The 15,878-nt window shown below is 31.9% G+C and overlaps 1 long non-coding RNA gene and 1 pseudogene across 1 annotated transcript; both read left to right on the top strand.

Annotated features, from left to right (window-relative positions):
* The first annotated feature begins 2,938 nt into the window (after positions 1-2,938).
* Positions 2,939-4,388, top strand: LOC120219419 (annotated as a pseudogene).
* A 25-nt stretch (positions 4,389-4,413) lies between these two features.
* LOC120219421 lies at positions 4,414-14,581 on the top strand. Its single transcript, XR_005525302.1, has 3 exons — positions 4,414-4,669; positions 8,042-8,047; positions 14,570-14,581. It is a non-coding gene; the product is annotated as an uncharacterized LOC120219421 (long non-coding RNA).
* Positions 14,582-15,878: the final 1,297 nt, after the last annotated feature.

Here is a 15,878-nt window from a genome sequence, read left to right as displayed (position 1 = left end):
TTGGAGCAATTGGTGTTCTTAGTAGAAATCCGAGTTTATTTTTTGATGGGTAGAGTTTATGTAAACGTAGTGGTGTAACTTGTGTGCATCGGTTATGGTGATTTTGAATGGAGGAGCTTTATCAAAATGATTGTACAGAGGGCATAGCATCCTCAGCTTAGTGATTATATCGATTCCGCTTCTTCCTTGCATCCCGAAGGTTAGTTATGTTCATCAATGATCGAGTATTGTTGGTTATATGTCTTGGGATGTTTTGCAATGTTTCGGCAATAAGATTTATGTAGATATCCATTGGATGCCACATGTGTACATTGATCATATTAAATTTCTGATGCTGAAGCCTCTGATATCTTTTAAAGATGTGTTCTGATGGAAAATAGCTTTAACATGCATATGAAACCTAGTAGAGTGTAATACACATCTTTGTAAAACTAGGGTATGGTGGAGAACAATCCAGTGGAGAGTCTTACTTTCAAAACAGTCTTTTTTCAATCTTTCAGCTAGAATGTGGAAGAGAGTGATAAGTGTTAGTAGAAACGGTTTTGGAAAATACCCATGTCTTCATTTGGTCCGATAAGAATGAAGAGATCTTGCTACTGAATTCACCTAAATCTGGTTGAGGTTTTCTGTGTTGCTGGCTTACTCTCTCTTTGACTACGTCGTGAGTTTTTCTTTCTAATTATATCTGAAGATTAAAGTGAACCTCACGTTCTTTTTTGTGTAATAAATTTCAGATGGGGAGATCATGGTTTACTTCCATTGCCTCTTCCTGGTTAGTACCATCAAGTATACAGTTATGGATCCCAAATGAGTCGAAACAGTGGCAACAGCTCCAATAACCCCTATCAAGTCTATGAACCCTGAACCCCCTGCTGACTGCTGAGCAATTATCATTGGAACATCTGAGCCTATCTGAATCAAAACCTTAAGAGGTAACTCGTACTGTGTTCATAGTAATCTGGTACGCCACCCGCAAATGGAAATTATGCCCTGCTTTGTTTGTTGCTACATAACTTGTAGACGTGCACGTTTAACATCAAGCTTAGAGTATGTAGTTGAGTTACATAAAATATATTGAATATCGAAGCCAAATTTGAAGAAGTGAGCAAAGCCAGCCAAACTTTTTGAATGAGGAAGCTAAACTATAGCCTTTTGTTACTCTGTTGGTACCTATTTGATTACTTGATTAAACTTGTTTTATATTGTAAGCAGGGCTTGGTTTTTAGTAGAATGTAAATGGGTTATCAGATTATTGATCTAAGTAGATTAAAGCAGGTTGACATGGTGTTATGTAATTCTTAATGGAAGTTATTTTTCTAACACCCATATCCCGTATACATTTCCGTACACGAGATACAGAGGTCACATTATTTTATAAAAATGTTTGTCATTTGGAAACCCGTAAAAATTTGTTTCAAATTGATCAACTATAAAATATGATATTTCTAAAGTCAACATGCTAAAACTATCACATATTTACATTCCAAAATATTTACAATAATTTAATTACATGCCAACTAAGTTCTTAAATTAGAAAATATTGTCATAATATTACTGACGAGTCAACCTTTAATTGATAAAAGTTGTTGATACTGCTATAATTTTGGCCACTAATAAGTTTGTTGAACTCATAATGCAATGAGAAGTTATTGATGAGAACTAATATGTTAATTAAAATTAAAATTATTACTATAAATATCATCCACTAGTTTGGCTTTTTCAATAAAAAAATAGTATCCAAAGAGAATTATTGATGAGAAAAAAAAATATAGATTGTTAACATTAACAAGTTAGGAGTTTTTTTTTTAAAAAAAAAGATACTGTCCTACGATAATATATTATATTTAATATTTTTGAAAAATTATGAATTTTGACTTTTTTTCATTTATTTTTAATGAAATATTGATTTTGTTTTTTTATATTTATTGTTTCAATTAACAAAATTAAACTGTCATGTTTAATAATGTCGTGGAAAAGTTGAGAATCTTTTTTAAAAGAAGAAAAAAAGAACTTACAACATTACTAACGGAGTAATTAAATTATCGTCTGACAAATTTATTAATGCTCGCAATAAATTTGAACTATCGTAAAATTTTATATTACTTGATGAAATAATTTCTCGGATAGTTTATTCTATAATTTTGTTTCATTTGATGATTTAAAAGAAAGTAGGAACAAAGAGATAGGTGTACTTCTGCTATAGGATAGTATAGGGGTTGATTGCATCATATGTTTTTAAAGTATGACTATCATTTTAGATTAATTTTTAAACTTTTAAATACTTTAATTTCAGCTCTAAATCATGATTATCATTTTAAATTAGTCTTTAAAATTGTGAACATTTTAATTTTATCCCTAAACTATGATTATTGTTATAAATTAGTACCAAACTTTCTGAACATTCAAATTTAATTCTAAACTCTAGGCAAATTCTAATCACATCACTTGTTGATAAAATCGTTAGGTCAAGTTATATTATTATATATTTGAAAAAAATAGATTAAACAATGGTTGAAACTAATTACACATTTAGATGAAATTGGAGATGAAATTGGAATATTCAAAAGTTAAAGGACTAAGTTTAGGGATAAAATTACAATGCTCAAAAATTTAAGGACTAATTTAGAATTAGAGTCTTAGTTTATAGATTAAATTAGAATCTTCAAAAATTTAAGGCTTAGAGTTTGGAGACATATGATGTAGTTAACTCTTATTATAATTATATATTTCTCGAATACTTTTATTTGATATTTGATAAAAGAATAACTAAATATAAAAGCTTAATTAATTAATTAACTTTTTTTTCAAAAGTGTTAATCATAATTTAAAATTAAAATTTCATGTATTATATTAAATCAAGATTTATATTATAAAGTTTATAGAGTATAATTTTTATACTTATTTATGTTAAATGAGAAGGAAAAAAAATCGACAAATTCATCGTACTTCCAAATAAACAATTAAACCTTGCTACATTGATTTACTCTTCCGATTACGACTTCGAAAGCAAAACATAAGATTCTTCGATCCTTACTTTTTTCTCCAACAGAAGGTATTGTCAATCGATCACAATCCATTTTTCCATATCTGGGTTTTTGTTCATCTCCAACCGGTTGTTTGTTTTGATATTGGTTTTGGGAATTGCACACCATTTGTTCGAGGTTTTGCCTCAGTGAAAGAAAAACACCGTCTTTATTTTATTAATCGATGTTGAAAAGATCCATAATAATGTGGTTATCTTCAGCAATCAGATGTCAAAAATCGGATTCTATGTTAGTTTCAGTGCGGCAAATATCAAATGGAACAAAGAGATCAAAGAAGAAAATATACCATAGGGACTATCAACTTGACAAAGTAATGGACATGCAAAAGAAGCCATCTTTAATTCTTCAGCTAAAGTCCATCATCCAATCTCAAAAGCATCAATGTCTTCTTCTCCGTGACCTCGAAAAGGAAGTTGGGTTTGTGGCAAAATGGAACTTCATGTCCATCATTGAGAAGTACCCTTCAATATTCCATGTTGGTGGTGGTAGTGGAAAAGAACTCCCTTTTGTTACACTAACTGGAAAAGCCGAAATGATTGCTAGAGAAGAGGGTGAAGCTTGGAATTTAATGGAACCCATTTTGGTTAAAAATCTAAGGAAGTTGTTAATGTTGTCGATTGATTATAGGGTGCCATTGGAAAAGGTTGAATTAATTGGAAATGAACTTGGCCTGCCCCAGGACTTCAAAAAGTCGTTGATTTTCAAATATCCCGAATATTTATCGATCAAAGATATCAATGGTAGAGCTTATCTTAACTTGGAGAGCTGGGATTCTTCACTGGCAGTGACTACTCGTGAAAGAGAGATTCGCACCTGAGGGGACGTTGCAGTCTGCTGGTGGTCAAAAGAAGATTAGGATCATGAAAGATGGTAACTATCTCGGTCCATTTGCTTTTAAAATGTGTTATGCGGCTGGTTTTAGACCGAATAATAGTTATCTTGAGGAGCTTCAGAAGTGGCAGAAAACGGATTTCCCTTCTCCATACTTGAACGGGAGGAGATTCGAAGTTGCAGATCCAAGAACCCGAAAAAGAGTGGTAGCCGTACTTCATGAACTCCTCAGTTTGACTATGGAGAAGAGGATGGTATCTGCAAAATTGGATGCATTTCATTCAGAGTACCGACTACCATCTAAGTTATTGCTATGTTTGATAAAGCACCATGGTGTCTTTTACATTACAAATAAAGGTGCAAGGAGCACTGTATTTCTTAAAGAAGCTTATGATGGTACAAGATTGGTAGACAAATGTCCTATCTTGATGTTTAATGATAAGTTTGTTGCACTTAGCGGTAGAAACGAACCAGTCATGTAACAATATGAATTCTTCAGAGGTTGTTACTTAACAGACATGTCAGTATTTTATTTGGATGGAGAAAACCACAGAAGGTGGAATTCTTTCTGCCTTTCCCATTTGAGAATGGAGTATGCACGGGACCATTTTCTGCTGAGTTACTAGTTTTTCTTATGCTAGTTATTTTATTTGATAAACAAACTTGACATAACTTGAAAAAAAGCAGAGCAAGCAGAGACAGAGGTTACTTTCTCTACTCCATTTAAGAAAAATATTGAGATCTGAATAAAAGCACTCCAGAATTGTAAGCTTTTAGTTGGACCATCATTCCCTGTTGAGACCAAAGAAAATTTGCAGACTGTCCTTTAACCATAAATGTTGAAATTCACTGCTAAAATTGCAGCATGTTGTGCGGGGATTAATAAATCGTCTTGTTATTGTTAATGGAAAAAACCGCATCCAATTTCCCCATTTTCTAAGTTTGGAGCGAATTGTTAAAATACTGCATTTGGCTAACAAGGGTCAACGACAAAGGCTGGAGACTCAACATAAGAAGGCTCAGCAACTAAAGTGAAGTGCTTATTGGACCTCCTATAATAAAGGGGCATTTGTTTGAGGCCTTATGTAATTGAAGGAGCAGTTTCATAGTGAATGCTCATTCATTTGTTTGTTATGTGAGAATGCAGATTCAGATAATTTATTTAGTTCCGCGAAAGAGGTACTGTCAGATGTAGTACTGACATTTATTTCACGTAAGTAGCCAAATGTCTTCGCTCATTTCAAAGCTGAAGTTCAGATCTTTATGCTTGTGAATGCCTTTTTTTTCCTTTATCCTTTTGGTCCTGCAACTTAATTGTGATGTTTGTTCTGGCTTTCCTTTGAGTTCATGCTCTCATCTTATGATTGGTACTGGCTATTGAGACTTTATATTACAATGTTGAAATAAAAGGAAAACCAAGAACGAATCCTCAGCTTATAAGTAACGGTGGTCTCTGCTGGAAAACAGGATGATTTTAAAGGATCTTCAGTTGTTTATTATCATATCAAATCCAGGATTTCTTTGGTTATATTTGATTGAACTAGGGAGGTCTAGGAGCTACATATTGCATAAAAAAAATATGGCAACTCAAATATCAGTTTGAGTGTCGGTTATAGGTACAAGTCTAACATAAGTGCTTTTTTAATCTAATGCAAGCTTAGAACTACTGTTTCATCCTTTTGACTTAGATTTGTACCATTATACTTAATTTTCCAACTCAACTCGACAATGTGACTTGCTCTATTTTATTTTAGTGCTATGAAGTTGATAAATCAAGTGGTGGTTGTTAATGCCCACAAACAATAGATTGAATTTCCTGGGGACTAAATAACTCCATAGTGACTTTGCTTTACTGCATTTTCTTGATATTTTAAGCACTCATCTATGTGCTCCTATGGATTTTACTGGTCCAAGTTGACTGGAAAGCATTTTAGAGAAAGTCGTTGATGTGTTTGATAATAAAAACATGATGAAATGGTCTACCCGTGGAAACAGAAAGTAGGGATCTTGATGATTGCTCTGCAGTTATGCTATTGTTTACTATTATCTCATCAATGATCTTTGTGAAAGATTATTCATTATAGTGTTAAGCACTTGATGATGCTGTATTTTTTCAACAGAGTGAAATTTGGAAAATGCATAAACCTGAAATAATTGCATACTTGAACAATGAAAGCAATCAAGGGAAGCAGCATTTGATAGGAATAGATTCATCCCCTTTCTTGTTTGGTCAAAAAACCAGTTCTCATTGAATGGGAAGGAAAAGAAGGTGAGAATCATTGGAAGTATCTTATTCTGCAGAAGTCACTGTTTGCTTTTACTCTTTTATTTTCATGACAGGTTCAACCCATAACTAGACATGAGCATTGGGTATAACCCTTCAAATGCACGAATCAAATATTTCGTTTTGAACTCGTACTTGTGACATTTACACCCGAATCCGAGTAAAACTATTTGTTTTCTTAAAGTTGTTGTGGTGTTACTTTGGAAAAGGAACTTTAGATTGTTTTGATTAGCTCAGAATATAGCAATATGCTGCTCACAACATAGTGCTAATTAAAGGTTCCATTTTATTTTTATTTTTTACTTTCTTCAAGCTTTGCCTAATCTTATCTTTGACAGAAATGAAGTGGAGAGGATCAATGGATTCTAACAAGACAAAAGGAGACATGTTTGCCCCACTGCCGAGGTAAAGTCTGTTGTTTTTTCAACACTTTCATTAAAGGTGGACTCTGTACTTGAAGATTTTTATTGTTAAATGCTGTGCCAACCGCTGAGTTAATGAAATGATGGGAAAGATCAAACTTTTGATCTTTCGAGTATCTTTCTTTAGGTGGCCATGTTTGAAGGATAAGAAAAGGACCATTGGTTTGTGTTTAGGGTAATGTTCACAAAATTTTTAAAAGTTATGTATTAGTCATTAAAATTATTGATAAATCACAATATGGTCACGTGGCACCGTAATAAAAAGGTCTAATATCCAATTTGACCCCTAAACTATAGTTAAAACATCAATTTAGTCCTCAACAAGAAGTTGTAACTCTAACTTCCTCAACATCATCAACCCTGAGCAATCAACCACCACACCAGCATTTAGTGTATTTGGCAATTGACAAAACTGATTCGTTAAATCTAACAACTAGAAACCGAAGTAAAGGAAGCCTTGAAAATAGATATCAACTACAGTCCCAAACTACTGCAATGGTTCAATAATTCATTAGTTATTCATATAGATTATGATCCCTTTTCCTTGTTGTTAGATCTAGATGGTACATGTGTCCTTTTTATTATTCTACATGTGAAATTTGTTTGGATCATAAATAATTATTGGATCCAATGCTTCAATTGTACCTTTTTTTCCCTTTTTCTTTTTGTTGTTTTCCTGGTAAGTTGGAAACGTTTACTGTTTATCTAGTGAAAATCACCCTTTTATTTTGGTTTCTAGCTGTTAGCTTTAACGAAGCATTTTTGTCCATTACCAAATACACCAAACGGTGGTATGGTGGCTGAGTGTGAGGGTTGGTGATGTTGATGATGGGTTACTCGAGGAAGATGGAGTTTGTATTATATATATAAATATTTTCAGGGTTAAAGCCTTTTGTCAAGGACCAAGTAAATATTTTAACTTTATAGTTTAGGTGTCAAATTGGGTATTAATCCTTTTTATCAACAAGTCATATTATCAACCTAACCGAAGTCAACAAAGTGACCATTTTATGATTTATTGATATTTTTAGTGACCAAAACGTAGGTTTAGAAACTTTAGTGATTAGAAATAAAAGCTTTCAATATGTTTATTTAACATTTCTATTTTTCGTCATATAGGCACCACTCGGAAATGAGTATTGTTAAGAGATCATTGACTCTCTCGAAAGAGTTCTTCGAAGTATCATCGGTCAAACAATCGATTAAATTCTTGATAAATGATATTGTTTTGATATCGGATTTTGTCCCGATACTCTATCGAGACCTATTAAAGGAGTTTAAAAATCTATTTTATTTTCATAAGATTTAAAAATCATTTATTTTGACTCCAAACCATAAATACGACCTTCATTGAATACGAATTTTTTATTATAGAATTCTATATATATTTATGAGATCGAGTATAGAATTCTATTTACTCACTTTAAACTAAGTATCCGAGCCTTGTTTTTCTTTATTAGCTCATGGTCAGCTCAAATTACCCTTTTTATTTTATCTAAAATAAAATGAAAAAAACGAAGAAAAAGAATGTTTGTTTACAAACTGTTATATAAATAAAATTCAAAAATATCATATTTGAATTTAAATACGAGTGTTGATATAAATATATTAAATTATTTTTAAATTTTTATATATCTGTAATATGGCAGATCCTTAACTGATTTTGTTTTATATGCTAAAATGTAATATCGATAGCAAATACACTTTAAGCAGAGACATTTTCATGCAAATGATTGCTATAAATCGAGCTAGGTTACTGTTTTTTATTGGAAATAATAAAATTTTATTTTATGTTTAATAAACGGGGTGTTAACCTATTTTTTAAAACCCCCGATACTCGTGAAATCTCAAACCCCAAACCTATTTCCCCCCCCCCCCCAAAAAAACCCAACCGTCACAATCTTCAACCGTCCACCATCATTTCATCCGTCTGTGACATTCACCGACACCACCAGTTGAATCGACGTCCCTTCGTTACCCGACTCCGATCGTCGGGACACCAAAGTCAATCACCGTTCATCGAGAAGAAGGGATAAACTCGTTCGTGCTCTTCTTCGTCGATTCTCTCCCTCCAGCCGGCGGTGTGACGCCTCAACCCGATCAAAACCCCTCTGACTGATTGTCGAAATATGTCGCTGATCGCCGTAGAGAAGCCGTTGAAGTTCTACCGAAAACCTTTATGCCACTTCGATCTTTCCTCGATTTCGGTCGCCCCGGTCATCGGCTCGCCTCACCGCCTGCATCATTGAATTCCCTACCTCTGTGTGCTCAAAACCCAATTTGTGGGCCACCGTGTCATTGTTGGTTTCGTCCGTCCACCGTCGAGTAAGAAATTCAGCCATTTTCTTTTGATTTTGATGATTTTAACTTGTTTTGAGCATAGTTATGGCTTGGTCTTGATGTTTTGGTGGTCTCGAAATGTTGGGCTATCGTCCCTAACCCCATCGTCGTCATCACGCACCACCGCGTGCGCGTGGGGCTCCTCCCCTGTCTTGAAACTTCTTAGAATCACTCGAATTGGTTTGAGTTAACTCGGATCGAACTGAGTCAACCTGAACCAGCTTGAGTCAACCCGAACTGGTCTGACCCGTTGACTTTGACAAGACCATTGACAAGAACTGTTGACTTTGACATTTGACCATTGACTTTGATAAAAAAAAAGTCAAAATTTCTTAAAAGTTATATTTTATGTTTTTCGACGTCCTGAGTCTGAATCTGAAGTCTGTTTTGCCAAATTCGAACTTAAAAGTCTCTGAATTTACCCATTAAACTCGAATATGTTTATGTAATTTAAGTATTTATTTAAGCGATTTAATTAAGTGCATCTAATTTAATTGAGAGTCAAGGACTAATTTATGTTGTCGTATATTAAGGTACCCGTATTTCTCCTGACCGTTCGTCTGCTTGGCCCGGTTCCTCCCGATCCACTCGTCTGCAAGAGCCCGTGATTACTCGTATAGTTCTGTAACCCTGTTAAATACTTGGTTTAGTGTACTACTCTAATAATAATTTTGTTCTGATATGACTTAGGTTCTCGTACAGTCGAAGAGCATAGTGAAGCTGGTGCTCAATAAATCTACCAGACTGCTTTTTATTGTGAGGTGTGTTCCTTGTGCGTATATATATATATATATATATATATGTATGTATGTATATTTGAAATATCATGTGTACATGATTGTTTTACCTAATTTGCAATATGACTAGTTGATCTGATTTAATTTCGCATGATTTATCTATTTCAAGCCTGGTTTCTGATTTACTGAAGTTTTAAGGTTACTTGTCTGGTTCATGTTTTCTGGTTCATGTTTTTACTGAATTGATATTTGTTAGAACTTTGATTTCCTTGCTACTGTTAGTTACTGTTTGAAAACTATTCTCTTTGGGATATTAAGAGATCTGGTATGAAGTCTCTGCAGGTTCAACTCTGATCATGCTGATAATTCCTCATGCATGTTCAATTCCGATTAAGCTGATAATTCATTATAGATCTAAGGTGACCCTTGGGTGGGCTCCTGGGCCCAATGGGCGTAGTGGTAAAACCTTTATGGATCCTAAGATACTCCTTTAGGGTGGCTCCTCTGTTATATGCATTGGGTAAGTCCTTATGGGCTTGAGGGCACACCCCTCAGGTGGGCACCTACGCTTTGGCTAGGATAAGATCTTATGGACCCAACGTGCTCCCTTCGGTTAACACCTACGCTCTTTGGGCCTAGGGTAAGTCTTTATGGATGTAGTTCTGGGGAATTGTATATGGCGTATGGTTTGAGGGTTGTTTTGTATTTTAAACTACAACTCTACTATCATTTTCATAACTTTGATAATAAACTGATTTTGAAACTTAACTGTATGTTTTTATTTTGCACTACTGGAACATACTGAGATTCCTAGCTCACTCCCCCAAACTTTTCTCTTTTAGATACTTTTTGATAGGCGACCCAGACTTGGCATTTAGAGGATCGACACATTCGTACAATATTATTTTGTTGTAATGTTTTTATCTTCTGATTTGTCATTATAATGGGTGACATGTGCCTATTTATCGACGTATATTGCTTTTGCGACTGATGTTAGAATTACATCGATACTGATTTGTGAAAGATTTTATTTTACTCAGACATTTATAATTTTATATATTACTTGAATTAGAAATTATTATTAATAACTATGTTTTTAAAAGGTGTTTATTCATAATATGGATTTAAATTATTGAAAAATATTTTGGAAATTTTTATCGTAATCTGATAGATTTGGTCGTAACGCATAGACCAGGTATATGAGGTTACATTTATTTTAAAATTTTGATTTTATTTATAACATTATTTATTTAAGTTGTAAGCAGCTTGATATCGCTTAAGCTATGTCTCGAATTCGAGTCCTTGTGTATACAGAAAATTCTTGCTGGGAGACTCACCCACCAAAGCTAGTTGTGCGACGTATGTCGGTCCGAATTAGTCAAGACGAAGCCTTGGAACATGGAGAGCAACCAAAAAAATATTATGAATCATATTTTAATATTCTTTAAAATTTATTTTTTCTAGTTTAACCATCGATATTTGATCTCTTGACCGATTAATTCAAATCAGATATCGTAAAATTATATTGTGAGAGCAATTCTTTCAATCCAATTTAATCCATTAACGTCGTCAAAAATTTGAATCTCAAACATTGTTTAAGAGATCTAATATATCATTTTATTAGTCAACCAATTGTTGGTTCAAATTCATTTATTTTTTATAACAAATAGTTTTATTTTTAAATATGGTAAACTATTCAAATAGTCTCTTGACTATAAAATATCTTTTAATTTTGTGCCTCAACTATAAAAATTACAAAATAGTTACTTAACTAATCGAAAGTTACAAAATAATTCATTTTCGTTAAAAAAATAATTAGAATTTGACGTGGACGTTAACATATTGATTTAAAAAATTTAAAATTATTATAAAATTACACATAATATCAATGTAATAATAATAAAATAAATATATGTCAAATTGTTAAAAAGCTACAATCTAAAATACCAAATAATTAAATCATAAACTTCATTTTCTTTAATTATAGGCGTTTCAGTTGAAGAAATCTTATTTCGATCTAAAAAACCCCAAAACGATTTTAAAAATTAATGAAAAATCTGATATGAACGTTACATTAATGACTTGAAACTTAATTCTTTTCACTATTTTCCCATAGACTTTCTACCATTTAAGTCAATTAAATATAATATTTAAAAAATTAATTTGATTTTTCAGGTGTGTCCAGTTCTATGATAGAAAATGAACTAAAAGTTACAGTTAAAAATCACGTTACATATATATATATATATATATATATATATATATACACACGCACGTTGATGGAAATAAGTTAGTTGTATTAGTTATAAGTGGTTAATCTCTTTCCATCTGAATGAAAAATTAAAATTGATTAAAGAATAGTGGCTAAAGTGATAAAAAAGAAGATATAATAAGAGTGCAAAATGAAGATTACGATATAACATTTTTTTATATTTGTAGCAAGGTTTATATAAATTTCTTTAATAGAGATGTATGTGTAAGATCATAATAACATTTCGTACGTTGACAAGGTGAATAAATTCGACTGTTAGTAAATCACATGAGTTTACATATGATCACATCTTTAAATATAATTGATCAGAATATAAGAAATCAGTTTGAAAGTGTAACTAACTTAATTTATGGAGAAATTATAACGATATATAATATTAGGGTCTGTTTGGAACGGGGAAAACATTTTACGGAAAATGTTTTCCCCGTTTTCAGGTGTTTGGTTCGCGTAAAACTCCCAGTCAACGGAAAACATTTTACGGTCAATGGAAAACTTAAGCAAATTCACGGTATTTCAACTTACCGTTTCTAAAAGGGTAAGTTGTTTTCCAAGCTTCACTTGCTGCACACAGAGAAGAAAAACAGAAACGATTTCTCCCGTTGCTTGCTCCACACCGTCGACCGTTTGAAATCCTTCTCAAGTATGTCTCGTTTCTTCATCTCCTTTTTCTTATTCCTTATTTCACTTCTTCGATTTCTGATTTTGTTTATAGTTTCTGTGAAATTTCAATTTGGGTTTGTTTAATCTCAACTGAGAAATCATCATTTTTACCTTGAATTTTTGGTACTCAATATGGTTTGGGTTCTTGATTTTATCTTTTCTGTTCACGATATTCTTGAAAGCAGTTTTCTTACTAAACGAAATCGTTTCTGTTTCAGTTTAAGATGGATTCGAGATTAGACCCATCTTGATTTCATACCAGAATAAATAGGAAGTAGTTTAGAGATACAAGTATTTGTATATCAGATGAATCCTGATGTTGGGTGGTCCAAAATATTTAGATTCCTGGACCATTGATCGGATAAACATGTTGTCTGTCACTGTCAGTATAACATGGTTTATAAAAAACTTAAACATTAAGTTTTGGGTTAGCCAGTCACCTTATGGCTTAAGATTTAATCATAAATTGGTTCCCAGTTTAGCTAGAATCATTGTATGATCGAACATGTTTGCTTTTTACAATAAAATATGCAACTTCAAGCTAGAAAGTTTTGTTATATGAGAGATGCATTTAACATTTTTAATGGCCTATAATTAAAAGGCTATGCACGGTTGCCATTGTAGATGCTCTGGTTTTTTATGCATTCGATGTCTATATAAAACATGCTTTTGAGCATTCCCGGAATTAGATCAAGCTATGTGATATCTTGGCTTTTAGAACAAACTATTGAACTACTCGTGTTGTTTAAGTTGAGATGTTGTTTTGTATTAAAAGTAGTGTTGTAGTATAGGCTTCAGTATTTGTATTGTTAGATTGATATATTGTAGCTCTAATTATGAATTAGACTATGTATTATTACGGTTGTATATTATTGTTGTTTTAATTTGACAATATTATTATTAATATAATATTATGTACTATTGTTGTTTTAATTTGGTGTACTATTAATTAAACATTCTTAGGATTTATAAATTTTTATAATATATTTTTAATCAATTATTAATGTTATATAAAATACATATTTTTATAAAATATAATTATATATAAAAAAAATTAACCTTTGAAAAATAATAAATAATAAAACATATTCAATATGTACAGCTTCTTCATTAAAAACAGATTCTGAAAATAATTTTCCGGAAAATTACCCAAACTGTGTAAAACATTTTACAATGAACCATCCAAACACTGGAAAATATTTTATGGAAAATGTTTTACATTTCTATAAAATATTTTCCAGATTTCATTTTCTGTAAAATGTTTTCAGTGAACCAAACGGACCCTTAATGTAGATATGTATAGATAAAATTAAATTTTAAACACCTCTTATACCTAATTATGAGAAGAGTTATATGTGTTATATATATATATATATATGCATACATACTGAATAATGTGTTTATGAAGGGTCCCTGGATAGGACAGGTGTAGCCTGGTCCACGTTTCCATTAAAAAACCGAACCAGATTTGAATACACCGAGTCCTATCCCACTGTTTAACGTGGTCCATTTGGTGGACAGCCTAAGATGACAAAAAAAGAAGAAAAAAACCCTACCTTAGAGCGTAATTAATGATGTTAAAACACAAGAGGTAGTTACCAATGTCAGATGAATGTGACAAAGGCAATGTCGTTATCGTGATTTTCATAAAGATTTCGCCAGAAAATGTGTAATTTAAAGTTATATCAAAGTTATATCTTAAGATTTCATTAAGAAACTCCGTACATGAAAGCATGTTGGTGTCCTAATCATGTATGAGTTGTGATTTTATAGGGTCATGAAACTATGGTATGGTCCATTATTAATATTGGTGGTCACCCCTTTAGCAATGACCTAATTAATTGTCGGACGGACAGCACAATATGTGTGACGCATTTATGATGTTGGATGACATTACCATACATATTTTATTCCAATTTATTTGGTCCAATCTGATGGCTATATATATATATATATAGTGATAAAACTTGGTGATATAGTTCAGGTGGTCGACTTAATATTTTAAAAAATTTAAAGGTTTAAATTATTTTTTTTTAATTTTGAAGGGTTTATATTTTATAAAAAATTGGGTTATAACTAAAATTTTAAAAATTTTGAGACTTAATAAGAATTTTTAAAAACTATGGGAGGAGTTTTATTGAGAATATTCAAAAATTTTAAAGATTAATATGAAATTCTGAAAATTTTGGGAGGGCCAAATTAAATATTTTAAAAATTTTATAGGTCTAAATTATAATTTTTCAATTTTTTGGGGACGTTGCCCCCACTAGCCTCCACTTAGTCTCGCCGTTATATATATATTAGTAGGAGTTAGTTTTATTAAAAATAAGAAATATTCAGAAATATAACGAATGCTTATAATTATTACTGTAAACTAAACACATATTTAGATTTTTTTTTTATAATCATTTACATAAGAAACGAGCTACTTAAGATTGTACAATGATCATATAAGGAAAATGTTAAAAAAACCTAACCAGAAAATTCGAACAAAAGATAGATACAAACATATCTGACTGCTTCGATAAATGAATTACAAAAGGATATCAAACTACTAAAAGACCACCGACAAATCGCAAATTAAAGTTGAGCGACGTGAGAAAACTATCCAAGAACGCAATCGCGTATTCAAATACAATTCGAGGGTTCAAAACAAGAAAGATCAATATGATAACAAATAAATGTCATCTTATTCAGTCATGACGACGTCAAATCCAAACACAAGAAAAAAATATATAAAAACAACGATTGAAAAATTGAAACTACTTAAATGATACATCAATTATCTTGTTGTATTGTCTTTTTCATATGTAAAAGAGACAAACCTATTTGATCTCAACTTACTTCAATCGTAATATCTCTCGTGAAATTTAAGATATATAGTTTACCCTATATGTGCATAACATTATCCAATCCATCACATTGATTGTTAGATGTCATATTATATCCTCTCCCCTTCCCTCAACCCACTAAGTTACATAACTATTACAAAATAGAAGTATTACAAACACTTTTAGACAACGTACACACTCATGAATAGTGATTAGTGAAAGAGATTGAAAAAAAGCATAATGATTTTAACCAAAGACAATAATGGAGGGACTAAGGGAGTTGGGTGTGTTAACGTTATCCCTAAGAACCCATAAATAGTATGAGCAAGAGTCCGCAACAGTCTTGATTGCTGAGCAAAATTTGATTGGACTCATAAATATTAAAATTTTTAGCTCGACTTAACTCATAATTTTATAAACACGATTTTATTCGAAAAAATTCGGAAAAAAATTCAAA

Source organism: Hibiscus syriacus, unplaced genomic scaffold (assembly GCF_006381635.1).
Source record: "Hibiscus syriacus cultivar Baekdansim isolate YM2019G1 unplaced genomic scaffold, ASM638163v2 tig00110206_pilon, whole genome shotgun sequence".
Classification (NCBI taxonomy): Eukaryota; Viridiplantae; Streptophyta; class Magnoliopsida; order Malvales; family Malvaceae; genus Hibiscus; species Hibiscus syriacus.
The sequence above is the reverse complement of the archived record's forward strand: the minus strand, read 5'-3'. Positions and strand labels throughout refer to the sequence as shown.